Source organism: Chrysemys picta, chromosome 4, assembly GCF_011386835.1.
Source record: "Chrysemys picta bellii isolate R12L10 chromosome 4, ASM1138683v2, whole genome shotgun sequence".
Taxonomy (NCBI): Eukaryota; Metazoa; Chordata; order Testudines; family Emydidae; genus Chrysemys; species Chrysemys picta.
Genome location: NC_088794.1, coordinates 57,883,858 through 57,902,461, shown reverse-complemented (window position 1 = coordinate 57,902,461; position 18,604 = coordinate 57,883,858). Strand labels below are relative to the sequence as shown.

At 48.3% G+C, this 18,604-nt stretch overlaps 1 protein-coding gene and 1 long non-coding RNA gene across 5 annotated transcripts in view; both read right to left on the bottom strand.

Moving 5' to 3' along the window:
- The window catches only part of SLC6A17 (solute carrier family 6 member 17), a 45,002-nt gene extending 41,531 nt beyond the window's left edge, over positions 1–3,471 (bottom strand). Inside the window, exon 1 of one of the 4 annotated variants that reach the window (XM_065592347.1) lies at positions 2,496–3,471. The gene's annotated coding sequence lies outside the window, so the exon portion shown is untranslated. Of the gene's footprint in view, positions 1–1,415; positions 1,547–2,491 lie in introns of those variants that run through there. The other 3 variants (XM_005311558.5, XM_065592348.1, XM_065592349.1) reach the window with 3 other exon arrangements.
- A 7,366-nt stretch (positions 3,472–10,837) lies between these two features.
- The window catches only part of LOC135983043 (uncharacterized), a 59,210-nt gene continuing 51,443 nt past the window's right edge, over positions 10,838–18,604 (bottom strand). The window contains exon 5 of the long non-coding RNA XR_010600533.1: positions 10,838–16,166. This is a non-coding gene — a long non-coding RNA (uncharacterized LOC135983043). The remainder of the gene's footprint in view (positions 16,167–18,604) is intronic.

The window sequence follows — 18,604 nt, the reverse complement described above, 5'->3', positions numbered from 1 at the left end:
CGAAATCCTGTGACCTCTGTGTGGATGTTACTAATGATGCTATGGCCCTTTAACTAACAGTAGAGGCTCGGTCAGCAAAACCGTCCCATGTGCTTTGAGATACTGCTCCACCACCCAGGTGGCTGCATTTCATGCATATGCCCTGATTTGGGATGCAAGGTGCTACCATGTAAAATAATATTCTTAGCTCTTTACTGAGAGTCCATTGGATAAAGCCCCCAGGAGCCCAGATGGGGTGGTTATAAAGGAGTATCTCAATGTTTATCATCCCATAACAACATTCAGAGAAGGGGGATTTTCATCTGTCATTAGTCAGGAAACGTCTGGACAAGTTTAATCATCTGATTTGGTCTCCTTTCATCTCTCCTTTGGTAATATGCAAACATACATCAGCTGCAACAATGTGACACTGAACTTGAAGCCAGTTAGAGCCAATGATCATATGATTCCTTGCATGCTGCAGGCTTTATTACACTCACAAGAGGATATTTTTCCAGCTGGAGCAGAGGAGCGCTCCCTCCCCAATTAACAGCACTAACTTCAGATTAATGACCGACCCTGACAGCAAACTCCTCCTGGAAAACTGAATGTGACTTGAGTTCTAATACAGCTGATGCATCTCAAATCACAGCTTCCCCATTTCTGATCATCTTCACCTATTGTAACACAATGAACCGCTTCGTGTGTAAACAGTAATGGCCTGGCTGATCTAACTCACACTAGAGTAAATTCAGAGCATCGCCACTGAACTCAGTAGAATTACTGTGGATTTACACTGGTCCACCTGATTGTAATAGTCCAGATTCTGACCTTACAATGGGTTTACTTTGATGTGACCCCATTGGAGCAAATTCTCCTCTCAAATTGGTATAAATCTAGAATGACCCTGGAGTTAATGGTATATTCCAGATTTACACCAGGAAAGGTGAAAGCAGCTTTTGGACCACTGACATCAGTGAAGCTGCTCCTGATTTACACTGGAGCATGGTAGATCAGAACCAGGCCCAGAAGTTTGGTCTCCTTTGGATCAATGACATTACAGTTCTCAGAGACTTTAAGGTCAGAAGGGACCATCATGATCATCTAGTCTGACCTCCTGCACAACGCAGGCCATAGAGCCTCACCCGCCCACTCCTGTAATAGACCCAGTTAAACCAGAGTCCAGTTTTCCTGACCTAGTCACAGCATGTTCGGTGAGATACTTTCAAAGCCACACCTAGGCCAAGTGATTTTTTAAATCACAGAACCATAGAAACATAGGACTGGAAGGGACTTTGAGAGGAAGGATCAAATAAACCTAGACCATCCCTGACATCCAACCTGCTCTTAAAAATCTCCAATAAAGGGAATTCCACAACCTCCCTTGGAAGACTTTAACTGCCTTTATAGTTAGAAAGGTTTTCTTAAGATCTAACCTATATCTCCTTTGCGGCAGATGACACCCATTACTTCTTGAATTTCTACTTTCACCATGTCTGTGTAAGCTCAAATGCTTGTCTCTCTCACCACCAGAAGCTAGTCCAATACATGATACCACCTCCCCTGCCTTATCCACTCTCAATTCCTAGACCCAGGTGGGTTTGCCAGGGGGTGGAAGCAAGCATCAGATCTTCAGCTTTTAAGCAGCAGGGCGGTCTTCACAGGTGCAAGCTATCATCGCTTAACTCAGGGCAACAACGCTCTGCTGATCAACGGCAGCTGAGGATCTGGCCCAGAATGTAAGACCCAGAGGAATGTGTGTCCTTGGGAGTGTCCAGTGATTTACTGAAAAGCACAAATGGGGGGGGGGGGGGAATGAACCATCCCTGCACCTCCTGGCATCTTTAATCAGATGAACACACAAATATTACTGCCAATTTTCTGCCCCCCCCCCCCAATAAGACTCCTGCTCTGAATTCACAGCATGCAAATAAATAACTAAATACAACTCAGGGGCTGGAAATTAAATATTCGTTATGGTAGCGTGTGCTTTCTGCCTCCCTCCTCAATGTTATAGTCAAGGTCACGCTAGCAAGCCTGGAGCCTGCATGTAGTTCAGCAGAGGCATTTGGGAATTTGCAGGGTTGTTTCTGATGCTAGGTTGTGGATTCCACTCAGCCCCACCAGAGGTACCAGCCAGCTTGCCCCAGCTACTGCAAAAACCATTTACTCTTTTACATCACTCTCGCTCTCTCTGACTTTCTCAACCAGTCCTTCCTGTGAAACTGCTTCGCCTTGTCCTTTGTGGGTATTTTTAGATTCCAGTTGACGTTTATTTCCTTTCTCTCCCTCCCCACCCCCTTAAACCAGCCCCTCCCTGATTTCCTTCTCCCCAAAGAGGTTCGATTCCCCCTTCAGCCCCGTAGCCTAGCAACTGGGGTGGAGGCGGGTTGTAATGGTGGACTAAAACAGGCGATCCCCTGTCTGAAGAGATGCTCCTTGGGAAGAGACCCACCGAGGGGAAGTGGCGGCGATACATGACATTGTAAGAGACAGAAGCCCGGGCACTTACTTACTGATCTTGTGGCAGAAGGAGGGCGCGAGTCTTACCTCTCTCCTTCGGATGCTGCCCAGCTGTTGGGGTGTGCACAGACCGCTCCTCCGAGATGCGGGAAGGTGATCAGAGCGGCTCTCCCACGCCCCGGCAGCCACGCTCGCCCAGCCCCGCTGCACCTGACCAGCTCCTGAGCTTGGAAATTGGCCTGCAGCGCGGCGCGTTCTGACGCACGGATGAACTCCCCAGATCTCTGCGCGGGGCTGGGACCCAACCTCACTCTTCCAGCTGCAGCGGGTGGTCCACGCCGGTAGCCTCCCGGCTGCAGAAAGCTGAACGTCTCCGGTCTGCTGCGGAGCAGATCCCACTCCGCTCTGATCAGCCCGTGTGGAAACACAGCCACATCTCCGCCTCTGCTCAGTCTCTGGGCAACTTCTGTCACATCCCTCTGGGTCTCACTCGGAGCCACTTTCTGGAGAGCCAGCTACCTCTCTGCCTGCGCCCGGATCTGCTCCTACCCCGAGAAGACCAGCCACAGGCTAGGTGAGCGCTGCTTTCTCTCTCCCCTCCCTTTCAAAGAAAAGGGGGGGGGGAATCTTTTAGCTGGGAGGGGGTGACGCAGGCTTGAGTCACTTGGAGATGCACGTCAGTGAGAAGCGTTGGGCTAGCGGACAAAGATCGGCTGAGAAGAGAGCTGGAGATACCAGTGCGTGGGAGCGAAACCCACCCCTTCTGGGACCAGGAAGGGGTCCCGCTGGAGCTCGGTGGCTTTTTCATAAATAGGCTCCCCGGAGTGCAAAACGATTTGGCTGGGTTGTTACTGTTTGCACAAGAAGGTGAATTTGCGGTGCCAGACCTTTTAAGTGGGTATCCTGCCTTCAGCTGGGGTCAATGTCTGATGCTTCCCAAAAAGGCAGAGCCTTCCCCTCATGCAGCTAGCCAGTGAGGCAACTTTGCACATGAAGTCCTTCCTGATCACTGTGGCAACAGTTTCTGTCCTGAAACATCAGACTAGATTGTCACTAGCTTATCGTTATGACAATGTTGCGTTTCTCTAGCACATTTTATCTGAAAAAAAAAAACCGTACTTTATGAAACTCACCGAATTCAGTGTCGTCGAGTTTAAGTCCAGAAGGAGCCCCAGATCATCTAGTCTGACCTGCTGTATATCACAGGCCACCAGCACCACCCAGCACTCCTGGGAGGCAAGTTATTATTCGCATTCCCAAACGGGGAAACTGAGGCACAAACTGGGACTGTGAGCTGGGAATAGAACTCAGGGGACAAAATCTATTCTCAGGAATACCAGTGTAAATCTGGAGCCTCCCCTTGAAAGTCGATGGAGTTAGGGCATGGATCCAAAGCTAATGGGCTTTGAATCCAGACCCAACCCTGCATTTACACTGGTGCCACTGCAGAATTTGACACCACATCTCCTGACTTCCACAAGGGCCCTCTACCTCAGCTACAGATATCCACACAGATCATAAAGTTATCCAGGTAAATGGTTCTATTGAACGCTTCTGATCCCCATTGACTGGTTATAATGAGGCCTCCAGCTGTTTATACCAAAAAAAAAAAAAAAAATCGCAGCTGAACATTTGATGTGCACTCTTTAGTCCAGGCAACCCCTGAGTCTGGCTTCTCATGTTGGACTAACTTGTCACTCACATCATATTATTTCTATAACAGTATAAAGATCAGGGCCCCCTTGTGCCAGGCGCTGTACATACACATAGCAAGACAGAGTCCCTGCCCCAAGAGATTACAATTGAAATAGACAGCCAACGGAAGTATTATCATCTCCCTTTTACAGATGAGGAAATGAGGCCCACGGGGACTAAGGGTGGACCCAGCTCAGGTTTACGTCTGCACTTTTGAAAAGCCCAGGTTATGTGACTTGTCCAAGGACACACAGAGAGTCTGTGGCAGAGCTGGGAATTGCCCCAGATCTCTTGAGTCCCAGCCCAGTACCCTAATCACAAAACCAGCCTTCTTCTCTAACAAAGGCTCATGGGAAACCTGACAGTTGCTAGTATGTAGAATATGATGGTCCAGAATCCTTATACAGTAACTCCTCACTTAACATTGTAGTTATGTTCCTGAAAAATGCGACTTTAAGCGAAACAATGTTAAGCGAATCCAATTTCCCCATAAGAATTAATGTAAATGGGGGGGTTAGGTTCCAGGGAATTTTTTTTCACCAGGCAAAAGACTATATATATATATATATATACACACACACAGTATAAGTTTTAAACAAACAATTTAATACTGGTACACAGTGATGATGATTGTGAAGCTTGGTTGAAGTGGAGGAGTCAGAGGGTGGGATATTTCCCTTACTGCTAAATGATGAATTAGCAATTGGCTGAGCCCTCAAGGGTTAACTGTCTCACTCTACAAGGCAGCAGGAATGGAGGGAGATCTGCGCATTTCCCTTAAGTATACTGCCTTGTTAATTAGATCAGGTTGCTGAGACCGCAGCTGCTGCAAGCTCCCTCCGTCCTGAGCCCTGGTGTCCCCCCCCCTCTATGGAAGATGGGGTAAGTGGGGTGCAGGGGGGAGGGGGGACATCCTGACATTAGCCCCCCTTTTCCTTCCCTCCCCCCCCGCACAGCAAGCAGGAGTCTCGGGGAGCAGCTCCAAGGCAGAGGGCAGGAGCAGCACATGGCAATGGAGGGAGGGACAGCGGCAATTGCTAGCCTGCTGGGCAGCTGCTGCACAGGGAACTTAGGGGAGCAGGGAGCTGATAGGGGGAGCTGATGGGGGGCTGCCGGCCCAACCTGATTACAAGCCCCCACCAGCTAGCTGCAAGGGGCTGCTCTTTCTGCAAGCAGTGGACAAAGCAGGCGGCTGCCAAATGACGTTAGAAGGGAGCATTGCACAACTTTATACGAGCATGTTCCCTAATTGATCAGCAACGTAACAACGAAACAACGTTAACCAGGATGACTTTAAGTGAGGAGTTCCTGTATACCCAGGCCACTCTGAGCTTATAGTCATGATAAGAGAGAAAAGTAGAGCGAGGCTGACCAACTCCTGAGTTCATGGGCCATATGAATTATCCAAGTTTCTTGTTCCAAACATCTCCCTAACTCTGCAGCAGAGCTTTTCTATTTCGTTATTTACACACGTTTTCAGCTCAGTAGGCACAAAACTATTGATTCTTCCCCCCGCATGCACTTTCATGGGGAGAATGATCAAATCCATCAAATACAAGAGGCCTTGATCCTGATTTCCCTCTCTCTGACCCAGGGGAGAAACTCCACTGGGCCAATTCCCCCTCACTAGCCCTAGTATAGATCAAGAGTAACCCGGCAGGGCCTGATTCTCCTCTCACTCATCCCAGCTTAAATCAGGAGTAACTGAACTGAAGTCAATGGAGTTAAACCAACATAAATGAGATGCAATGTGTGCTGCTGGCATGATGGTTCAACCAACATTGCTGCTTTCCAGGCAAAATTATCCTGACACTGCTGGGCCTGCCACTCCCGCCAGACCAGGCTAAACCAGGAATAATACCACTGAAATCCAAGCAGTCACACTGAAGTAAGTCAGATGTGAAAGCAAAATTGTACCCAGCGTGTCTCATCATCCGTTATATAAAGGGCTGCTTCACACAGAGAAAACAACTCATGCCCCAGAGTCTGCGCTGGCTCCTGGTTATTTTCCAGATGGGAGTCAGGCTGTTTCTTTGCATTTTGACCCATAAAGCCCTAAACAATGTGGATCCTGGCGACCTGGTCGCCTCTCTCTACACATGACATCAGAGGAGGTCCATGTATTATTGGACCTTTACAGCTGGAGCCAAAGGCCGCTGAAGTTAATGAAGAGTATAACAGGGTGACCGCCTCCAGAGAACCCCCTCCTGGTCAGGGGCAGCTCTGCAGCAGCATTGCCTCAGTTTCTCTTTTGCAGGGCTCCTCAGAAACTCCACAGCATGGTTTGGCTACTACAGTGACTTGGCCTCCTCCTAAGCTATTAACAAAATCCCACCCCTTCCAGGGCATACCAATAGGGTGACCAGACAGCAAGTGTGAAAAATCGGGACGGGGGTGGGGGGTAATAGGATCCTATATAAGAAAAAGACCCCAAAATCGGGACTGTCCCTATAAAATCGGGACATCTGGTCACCCTACATACCAATCCTAAAACAAACAAAACCACACAGACTTCAAGCCAGTTTCAGACAGGGCCAAGCCCCTCCTTTCTGAGGGCCTGGTCTGTCTGCAATAGACACTCGTCAGCCCACCTTCTGTCTCATCTTACAGCCCTTCCCAGGACTGTTCAGTGCCTCCACCTCAGCTCCTGCTAGCCTCCTTCACATTGCTTTTAAGTGAACATCCACTCCCATAACTTGCTTCATAGAATCAGAGGGTTAGAGGGGACCGTAAGGGACCTCTAGTCTAAACCCCTGCCACGATGCAGGACGTATTGTGTGTAACCCATCCCAGACAGACAGCTAGCTCCAGCCTCCTTTTGAAAACCTCCAGTGAAGGAGTTTCCACAAGCTCCCTAGGCGTCTGTCCCATTGTCCTGTTGTTCTTACAGTTAGGAAGTTTTTCCTGAGGTTTAATCCACATCTGCTGTGCTGTAGTTTGACCCCATCGCCTCTTGTCCTGCCCTCTGTGGCAAGAGAGAACAACTTTTCTCCATCTTTTTATGGCAGCCTTCCAAGTATCTGAAGACTGTTATGTGCCCCCTTAATCTTCTCTTTTCCAAACTAAACATAGCCAGTTCCTTCAGCCTTTGCTTGTATGGCTTGTGTTCCATCCCTCTGATCATCTTTGTTACTCGCCTCTGGATCCATTACAGTTTCTCCACATCCTTTCTAGACATTGGTGACCAAAACTGGACACTGTCCTCCAGCTGAGGCCTAACCAGTGCTGAGTAGAGCGGTACTATCGCCTCCTGCGACTTGCATGCTATACCTCTGTTAATGCAACCTAAAATTGCATTTGCTTTTGTGCAACAGCATCGCATTGCTGACTCCTGCTGAGGTTGTGATCCACCACAGCTCCCAGATCCTTCTCAGCAGTGCTGCTGCCACGCCGGTTATCCCCCATTCTGTATCTGTGCATTTGTTTTTTCTTCCCTACCTTACATTTGTCTTTGTTGAATTTCATTTTGTCATCTATAGCCCAATTCTCCAATTTATCAAGATCCCTCTGAATCTTAGCTCTAGCCTCCAAAGTGTTGGCAATGCCTTCAGCTTTGTGTCATCTGCACATCTTTTCAGCATGCTCTCTATTCCTATATCCAGGTCATTAATAAAGACGTTATACACCACCAGACCCAGAACAGATCCCTGAGGAACCCCACTTGAGACCTCCCTCCAATCTGACATCATTCCATTAATAGTTACTCTTTGTTTGCAGTTGTTTAACCAATTATGTATCCACCTAATGGTAGTTCTGCGAAGTCCGCATTTCTCCAACTTACTTATCAGAACGTCAAGTGGGATTTGTGCTCCCTTCTCTTCCCAGAGAGACGCCGCCCAAGGCCTCCTACCCTATCTGCCCCGGGGCTTGATTGGGTCACATGAACTTCATTTTCCTAACCTGGGGAGAAGAGTTGGCTGTGTCATAGGTGAGACTTAAAGCCCATCCACCCCATGTCAGCCGGCTTGGATGCATGTGAGATCCAAAGTTCTAACAGAGTGGGTGACCATCCATTAGGGGGACTCAGCCGGCACTGTGACCACATGATCATAGCTGGATATAGTTCACCATCTGAGCATGCACCGTGGTTCTGTTAGGGTCCACTCCAAAATGCATTGAAGGCAGCAGAAAGAGTCCCATTGACTTTGGATCAGGCTAGCAAATGCTCTGCATGAGCTGAACCAGCCTTTCATGCCACTGAGCCAACTACTGTTGGGTGCTAATTAGAAGCGAGACAGCTCAGGTCAAATGTGTCCCTGCTGTAACTCCACTGAAGTCAGGGGAATTATGGTTGAGATGGAGTTGGCCCCTTTACATCTCTGGCTCTTCTGTCCAGGAAGGCTGTCGTACAATCAGGGTTTGTCATCTGAAACCAAAGTTATAAAAAGCACATGGGAGAGAGGCCAGGATGCATTTACGACTCAGACTGGGACGCATTACAATGCATTGAGGAATTTCTATTTCCGTGTAATTAAATCAAAGTTCAGAGTCAGCAATATCCAAACCGACTCTGGTGCATGAACTCAGCTCAAATTCAGCAGCCTTGTGCAAAGTCCTGTCAGACCCACCAAGGTGACTGACAAGCATCACTTAAATCTATTTGTATCCCTTTGCAGGGTGGATGTCAGTGTTTTTTTCTGCAGTGGGGGGTGAAACATGCTAGCCTATTTAAATCCTGGGATGGTGGGTGGAGCCCACCAAAGGGACAAAAGGCCCACAGATGAGGTTTGGGGGCCTAGCACCTAGAAATACTGGGTTGCCATCCCTGGAGACTGAATCCTTTGTGTATCCACAATGCAGGCAATGACACGTTACCCTACTGTGCACCTCCACTTTACCTCATTACCCTACCGTGTGCCTCCAATCTCTCTCGGATGGGTAAGAAAGAAGTCCACATGAAGAGCCTTCAGTGTGCATTCAAGCCTCCATTTTGTAGCAGAACTTGACACCCAGACTGGGTCTGGGAAGCTGAAGTGGGGGCATCAACCCTGAATTGTTCTACCCTGGTATAACTATGTGGTTTCTATCACTGGCTTCTAATGACTCTCTGCTCCCTGGCCCTGTCCATGCCTGTTCTTAAACTCTTGGGGGCCTGATTCTGATCTTCCAGTTAAAATCAGTGGAATTGTCCTGGGGCAGATGGTGTCACTGAAATCAGAATCTCTGCCTTGGTCCCTCTACTAATGGGGTGACAGTGGGTGGTTGTGGGGTTGCTTGTGTGATGTAGACACATTTTCTTAAACTAAAGGATCCGTGCTTTCCCTTCACTATAATAAGCCAGATCTTCAGCTGGTGTAAATTGGCATCACTCCACTATGCCAGCTTACAGCAGCTGAGCATCTGGCCCATTTGTGTGAGAGAGACAAGGGGCCCATAGGGGCATTGGAGAGGGATGTGGTGAATGAAGAGTTTAATCAGCTATTTAGGGCATAACTCTTGGTATGCCAGAAAAAAAAGCAGCAATGGGCCTAGGTGCAAGGGATGGACTCAGATATGCCCATGTGGGACACCACCCCCGGGTCCTCTGACATACTCCACTAGGTTTGAATGTAGAAACCATGTTGGCAGCATCTGCCCGAAAGAGACAAGGGACCAAAGGATCTGTCCCCCGGCATCCCCAGCTCCTTTTTGTGCTGCCCTGGCAGGCTGTACTCACCCAGAGAAACCCAGCCAGCGGGTAGCTTGCACTACCGAGACACCCAACCAGCCACCACTCCACCAGATATTCCACCAGCAGAATCTTGACCCCTTAATGTTGAAAGTCTGGAGGATGCTCAGGTCATGGAGGTGATTTACCCTGGTCTTTTTTTCTCACCCCACATCATCAGAGCAAGGAGTCAGGATAGATTTATTTTCTGGCCACATGTTTAGCCCCCAAAATTGCAGGAGTTGAGAAATGGAGAAGCGGTGAGAGACTCCCCGGCTCTGCTTCTGCATTCAGCCAACAGGTGGGGGGGCAGGTTTGAGAAAAGCCCCCGTCTTGTCCTTGAGCATTCCTTGGACTGTGGATGGCCCCTCACACTGGGGCTAGCTGGGGCAGAATCTTTTCAGCCAAGGGCACTCTTGTCTATGCCGTTTGCATCTCCTGAGTTCATTGACCTTTAGAGCACACCGCAAAGTCTGTTTCTTTGCTCAGTCTTTTCCTGATTGAGTGAACAAAGTGCATTAGGGGGAAGGGACCTGCAATTTTAAGGGTGGAAGGGATTTTGGAGAGCTATTTTATTATTGTTGATATGCCATTTTAGATTGAACGTAGTACGTACTTATAAATGATCACTGTATAAGCAGCTAGAGGGAGAGGATGGTCCCATTATTATAATTAGGGAAAACAAATAAATACAGTAGCTTTGGCTTTGCATTTCTATCGCCTCCTTCATCTGAGGATTTCAAAGCATGGATATTATTTAACTAACACCCCCTTTGTGCAGCTGATTGGATCCATGTTACAGCTAGGTAAACTGAGGTACAGAGTGGTTATGTGATTTACCCAGAGTTAAACACTGAGTGATAGTTGGAGCTGGGGATAGAAGCCACCCACTCCCCCACAGAGCCAGGGCTAAACGCAGATGCCTCCCATAACCTGTTCTAACCCCAGACTGAGGCCTACTAGCAAGACCAAAGAAACAGTCTATGATGATGAAGACGGTGATACCAGTGAGGGAAGCAAAAGGTGCACAAAACAGGCAAACGGCTTTGCATACATGGTTAACATTTCATTTTTGTAAAAGGACAACTAAAAGGAATTTGGCTTTGATCAGTCTGGCTGGAATAGGTTAAAGACAGGCTGAGACAGAGAAAATTACAGTGAGCCTTGTACTTTTCCAATGTCAGTTAATGTACGTCACCAAGAACCCTCTGAATTAATTCAGAGTTCGTGTGAGTAATGCCTCTCCTTAAAGACCAGTACCTTGGAGGCACAGCAAAGATTGAATACAATAGTCTAATATAGACACATTTCCATAAATGCACAAACAGCAGCCTATAAATAACTCACCGAGTTTACAGCTGCTCTCATGTGATCCTGATCCCTGCATCTTCTGCTGCCATCTATCACCATGGTGACAGCATCACATGGCCACCAGCCATTCATTCACAGCAATTTCAAGCCATAGGGAAGAGGGGGCGAAAATAATGAATGATTTTAAAAGATCAAATTTGCGATCTTTGTGAGGAAAATACGAAGTGCCAGTTTGATTGGGAACGTGTGACGGGAGAATGATGGATCCTCCTCAGAAAGGAGGCTGGAGAAGCATGTTGATGGGCACTATCTAAATATGATAATAGACTAGGAGAAGGAAGACAGACAGAACCTGTTCCAGAGCTTAGCCCCCCTTATACGTAGTTAATAGTTTTTCCCAATATCTAACCTAAATCTCCCTTGCTGCAGCCTAAGGCAAGTACTTGTCCTCCTCTCCGTGGACACAAAGAATTGATCACCATCTTCTTTGTAGCAACCTTTTACATATATGAAGACATATCAGTCTGCTCTTTTCTAGACTAAACGTGCCCAGTTCTTTCACCCTTCCCTCACAGCTCACTTTTGTTCCACTCACCTAGACTCTCTCCAATTTGTTTACATCTTTCTTAGAGTTGGGTGCCCAAAACTGGACGCATTTCTCCAGGGTAGACCTCCCCAGCACCAAGCAGAGGAGGGCAACTACCTCCTGTGTCTCCCATTCCCTGTTAATACACCCTAGAATGACATTTGCCTTTTTAGCAACAGCATCGCATTGTTGACTCATAATTAATTTGTGAGCTACTATAACCTCCAGATCCTTTTCTGCAGTACTACTGCCTGGCCAGTCATTTCCCATTAGCACTTTTCATCTATGGATCTTAACACACTGTACAAAGGGGATCAGTATCATTAACCTCTTTTTATAGATGGGGAAACTGAGGCACAAGGAGGTCAAATGGCTCACTCAATATTATACTGTGTGCCAATGGCAGAGCTGGGAGTAGAACCCAGATCGGTTAAATCTCTGATCTGAATGTTCCCAAGGCCCCTTCTCAGAAGAGGGGGTGTTTGGGGGAAAAGAGGGTCACATTATCTTAGAAGAGGCTGAGGGCCAAATTCTGATTTCACTTACACTGGTGAGAATCAATACTTACTTCCCTGAAGTCACTGGTTGACATACTAGCTAGCTCCCTTGAAGTCAATGGCAAAACTCCCATTGACTTCAGAGGAGCCAGGATTTCACCCCTTACTATAATAATCAGCTTTTATAACAACACTTCTCAATAGCAGATCTCAAAGTACTTAACAAAATAGGTAGTTATAATTATCCCCATGTTACAGATGGGGAAACTGAGGGACAGAGCGGTGAAGAAGTTCAGCCAGCAAGCTAGTAGCAGAGCTAGGAACAGAACTTGCATCTCCCAGTCCCACTGCAGTGTGCCATCCACTAGGTTACACTGCTTCCCCAGCCTAGCCTCTCTATCAAGGTATTTATTCTGTGCTCCTCACCATTATCAGCTTACCTGAGAGCAGAATTTGGCAGTGTGGCATTAAGGGACTTAAGTTACCGCAAGGCAACACAACTGCTCAGGTGAATTAAGGGATAACTAGCGACAAGAGAATCTGTAAAAACCTGGTACAGTTGGGACAAGGAGTTAGACCTTGAATGTTCATGGGAACCTGATTGGAACTATCTGAACCTCAACAACAACAATACGCTTAGACAGCGAGGGTCCGTAGCGCGAATATCCATAGCCGCATTGCGTGGCTTCATTCCAGGCATATAAAAGCTCCACAGGGTTATTACTGAGCTGGTGCAGCCATGTCAATTGCGGACAATCATGTGGCCACTGCCAGTCCATAGCCGGGCAAATCCCCTTTTGACTTCAAGCCCGATCTTCAGTCCTCAGTGCATGGTGTCTATCACTGAGGTGGGTACCTGACCATAAAGCACGAGCCGTCAATGACCAGTGAGGACTTCAGTCCTCTCCAGGCCACATCTCAATAATATATCCCGATTACTGCTAAAAATCAAACCATCTTCTGCTCAATAGTCGCTGCTGGCAACACATATGAAACGCCTCCTGCTGTCTTGTTTAAGCAGCATCCATGTTTCAGATCTGTATAAGAGGATCGGAAGTACACAGGTTTGACAAATCACTCAAATCACCTTCTTTTGAACCTTCTGGGGCTTCAAAACTGGGATGAAAGCTTTGTGAGACGAGTCTTTTCCCCCGGGGGGCGGGCTTTCAGGCAAGTGTCATGGCAACGGGCAATCTCGGGGGAATTCAGTCTTTTGCATCAGGATAGGCAGGTGAAAAAAAAAAAGATCTTTAAAGGAAACTGATGTGAATTTTTCCAAACCTAAAAAAAAAATCCAGTTTGAGTTCAGACTGAGGTTTGTATCAGTTCTTGATCTTCCAGACAGTAGGTAGGGGCCATGAGTAGTTTCTTTACTCTACCCTCCATCCCCTTGGCAATATTAGCGAACCATGGAGACAGCTACAGCTAACTTGGGCCCACAATCACGATTCTTAACCAGCTGATGGTGCACAGAGACTTGGCTCTGAGTTTCGATTGCTAACCAGCCAGGCCAGCCAAACACGACCCTGCAGCTGCTCACTGGTCGTCGCTACTTTAACAGATGTCACCCAGGAACAGCCGGAGGCTTGTTAACCAGCTAGCGTAGTTAGCAAGGGACAGATGGGCGCCAGCTAACCCGTCCGTGCAGCTCAGAGAGGAAGCACAGGGAAACCGCCCACTGCTGGTTAGCTGGGTGCTGCCAGAATCTTGGGAAAGGGAGCAAGGGAGCTCTAGAAGCAGAAGTGAGGAGCTTTGGGAGAAAAAGCCCCTAGCTTTGGCTGATGGATGTTTATCACCCTTCCCCAAAGCCGGCTGCCTGGCTCAAAAAGACTGTTCATATTTCACAGCTGTCATGTGATTTTTCCAGGGTATATTTTAAGCCTCATCTTGACGTCACACCTTCTTCTCCATCTCCCTGGGATTCTGCTCTGTATATTTCGAGGAGAGCAGGGGCCAGAGCTTCACCTTCAACTCCATCCTCTTTTCCGGCTGGCAAGGCACTGGCTAACCTGACCATAAAACAACAACAAGGATTCCCAGAAGGGCTTTTTCTTTCCCCGTCTATGGGTATTGTCCACACTGCAAACAACAAAACCCCACGCCAAAACAGAACACAGCAGCAGCTCTTAGAACCAGGCTCCACAGACTGCAGCTCACACTCCGGCATTGACAATAGCACCATAGACATTCCCACTTGGCTGGAGCTGAGGCTCTCAGACCCACCCCCCTTGCCAGGTTTCAGGGCCTCAGCGAACATCTACACAGCTATTTTTAGTACCATAGCATGAGCCTGAATCTGTAGATCGGGGCTGTGAGACTTGCTGATGCTGGGGGTGGGTCATATTTTGTGTTTTTTTTTTTTTTTTTTTTTTGGCAGTGTAAACTTACCCTTGGTCCCTCAATCACACCTGTGGTCTCTTTTTCCCTGGGGCATAGCAATCAGACCCTCCGTTCTCTTTAACCACTGCACAGAAAGCCTTATGTCTCAGCAGCTGAACAGAGCTGGTGATGATGGAGTTGATACTTAATACCCCCCTCTGGTAGAACACGAGTTGGCTGGAACACGAAGACTAAATCACCAAGCCAGATGACTATTTTTTATAGCAGGGTAGCCCCCCAAAGGAGAATCAGCTACAGCATTGTGCAATACTCGGTCCATACACATAGCAAGAGACAGCTACCGCGCTGAAGCATGTATCGTCTAACTCGACAAGGGGTGGAAATGAGGAGTATTATCCCCATTTTACAGATGGAGAATTGAGGCACAGAGACATTAAGTGACTTGCACGTGGTCACACAGGCCATCTGTGGTCGAGCCAGGGTCTGAAGGCAGAACTACTAATCCCAGATCTGGCTCAATCCTGCAAATCCACAGATCTCTGGGGAAACCCCACAAGCAGCATCAGGCAGGGTCGGGGCATGCACCCCTTTGTGCATCGCTGGAGAGTCTGAGAGCACAGTACGCTGGTGTGGTTTTGTCCATCCTGGCAACGTGGCTGCAGAGCACGCAACATCATTTTTGAATAAAATGAGCAGCTGAAAGCAGGCCAGACTTTGTGCAAAATGTCACAATCTCACAAACTCCACTATACCATGCCTGGTGCAAGGCCATCGCCATGGTCACTCCAGCTGATGCAACAGTCCCTAGTAGACTCTGCATGTTGGATGATTTGAGGCCTTAGCCCCAAGCCCACCCTTATTCTGAGCACAGTGATGCAACGAGATTAGTTTGTGCAGTGAATTTCATGGCAGGGCAAGGAGCCAGGTTAACAACTATGGAAAGAACTCTGCTTATCCCCAGCACGGGCAGCAGTAGCGTGCACGTACAGACCCAACCTGTTAGCGAGACTCATCCCCTGACATGCAGAGTCCACTCCTAAGCAGAAGGCAGCTCACTCCTCATGTCCGTTCCATCCTCGACCACCGGCCTGTCTGATCCTAGGGTGCCGGTGAATTCCAGGTGTGGGGCTGCGGTTCTCTGATGGGGACACCCGGGGCCCAACTCTCCTTTCACGTGCACCAGTGTCAACCAGGCACCCACAAAGTCAGTGGAGTTCGCAGTCGATGTACATGAGATCAGACGGACTGAACTGAGACCACTGATTCGTTTCACACAGGCCCCTTCACAGCCGTCGGTTGGTAATGATTTGCCATCTACTGTCCTGGATCAGTAGAACAAGCTCATCCAAGATCCTAAAGCGTTTAAGGACAGGTCACTGGATCGGAGCACAGATTTATTCCCATGACATCAGCTCAGAGTCTGGCTGCCAGCTCCTGACTGAGGATCCTCTTCACGGAGTTGCTAGCACAGTTGGAAGAGATGAGGTCTCATGAGCTCTGTTGGCTTCTCCTAGATGAGGATCTGGCCCACGACATGCACTGAAGCTCTTGGAAAACACCTGCTGCATGAACATTGGTGGCAGGAGATGAGCCTGGACAGCTATTAAGGATTAGGTTCTTGCTCATGATCACGTTGAACAGGACTTTCCTACACAACGAAGAGAGAGAGATCACTTGGTCATTACCTGTTAGGTTCACTCCCTCTGGGGCACCTGGCACTGGCCACTGTCGGTAGACTGGATACTGGGCTAGATGGACTTTGGTCTGACCCAGTATGGCCGCTCTTATGTATTGGGGCAAATCACCGAGGGAGGGCCCAATCCCACACCCTCAGGTCCTGGATTTTGAAGCCACGGCAGCGCCAGCTTCAGTATGGTGTAGGCCTGCCTGAGGAATTACCCAGGGCTCTGGACGGGGCTGTACCGCCCACCGTAAAGCCCGTGCTGCTCGGGCCAAGGCTAGCTCGGGTATGTCAACTGCAGCTACAATCATAGCCCATGACTGCAGTCTAGTCAGTCCTCCTCTATAGGGCCTCACACTCTCTTGCTGCTTAACAGCCCTCTCTTCCTGGCCAGTCCCTGAGTTTTACATGGGGGATTGCCTTAGTCCAAGGCTGCCCCCAATGGCCTAGAGAGGGTGAGCCTCAGTGTCCACCCTCCTTTTGTGCAGCTGTTCTGTAACACAAAAGCAGCTTGGAAAGGTCAGGCAAGCCACAAGCACCTTTCAGCATCACCCCCGACTGCAGGTAGGTTCAGAGGATCCGAGCTTTCGCCGAACCAAAGCTGTTCTGGGTCTACTCAGAGTATTCCAGGATCACCTGACTAGAGTTATCCTGGGTTCATTCAAAGGACAAAGTGGCTGGTAAAGCCCATCCCAGCTCTCAGCCTGGAAATAATCATCTACCACAAGGCAAAAGCATTCGGAAGGGAGTGAGGTTGGAAGGAACTTGAACTCGGGAGGAGATTTTGCTGTATTAAGGGCTTTCCCCAGTCTAGTCTAGAATAGGCTAGGGGACAGGATGGCACTGAGGTGCATAAAACACTGCTGGATGGGTCTGTTGTGTCCCCTTTGCCAGTCCACACTGCAAATCATCTGACTTTAAGACTGCATCTACAACGAGGAGTTTCTGACATTGCTAGCACTAGTGTAGACCAGTGGTGGTGTTTTTACCCTTTTTTGTGACATCTAACCTTGCCCAAAGCAGTCCCAGCTAATGGTTCCAAAGCAAACAAACAAACTAACCAACCACACCAACATTCCCATCATTGCTAGAACTGCACCAGCAAAGACAAAGTCCCCAGGCCTGATTCTCCTCTGACGCCAGAGTGGATCCCCAGCAGAGCAGGTTGGGAATTTTTCGACAAAGTGGGTTTTTGTTAGAAAATGCGGATTTGTCAAAACTAAAAATGTTGTGGGAAAATATCTGTTTTGGTGAAGCTTTAGTCCAGGAAGGTTTCTCAGGCCAAGCATGAAATCTCTGGTGAAAATAAAAGAGCAACAGACAGACAACCCAGAGAGGCCAGTTGGGTAGGGCACCCATAGGGGAACTGCAGGTTCAAGGCCCTAGTCTGAATCAGGCAGGGCAGGAACTAGAATCTGAGTTTCTCAGTGAGTGCCCTTACCACTGGGATATTGGCTGTTACTTTGTGGTGGATCTGTCTGTCTCTCTCCCCCCACCACCACCCTTCCAATGCAGGATGGCAAAAATATTTGAAAGCTCAAATATTCACAAGGTCAGAAAAAACATTTCCTGCCCAGCTCTAACAAGACGTGTTTCTACTGAAGTCCACAGAGTTACACAGAGGTGTAAGCGAGAGAAGAATCAGGCTCTACACACAATTTGAGCTTGATTGTAGCCAGAGAGGGCTGTACGGTGCTTTGCCAGATCAGGGTAGACTGAGCCAAATTGGACTGGAACAACCAACTGTAACTGAGACTAGTTCTGGACATTCGTCTAGCCTGGATTGGCCCCATTAGTTCTAGCCCCTCCCCCCCGAAGTTCAGTCTGCGTTTCAGTGTGATTTTTAAATACAGTTGTTTAGCCAGTATAAATGGGGAAATTACTGATTGCTAGATCCTCCTGCCCCACTGTGCTAGGCACAGTATAAATACACAACATAACTCAGATCCTCCAAAGGTGCTTAGGCACCTAACTCCTATTGCTTTCAGTGGGAGTTAGGTACCTGCACATGTTGGAGGATCTGGGCGATAGTCCCTTCAGTCTAACCTCCAGTCTTTCTAATGGCTTTGGACCTTGCAATGGGGCGTGGAATGCCACCCCAGCAGAGACATTCTTCCTCGTCAGAACATGCTTAGGCTCAGCAGTTCCCTTCTTCGAGACCCAGCAGCTGTGCTCAGACCTGTACGAGACATGTCTCCCGCCTTCCATTATTCACTTTCCGGTCCCCTTTCTATCCCCAACCTCAGCAACTAGGAAAAAACCTTCTGTACCCGTCTCAGAAATCTGCAAAAATAACACTAAACAGCCTCCTTCCTTCTGTTCCATTTGGATTTCTTTGTAGACATCTCACAGGGTGCGTCATAAAGAACATTCTTCATTCCTGACCAGCTCTGCATCCCCGTTCC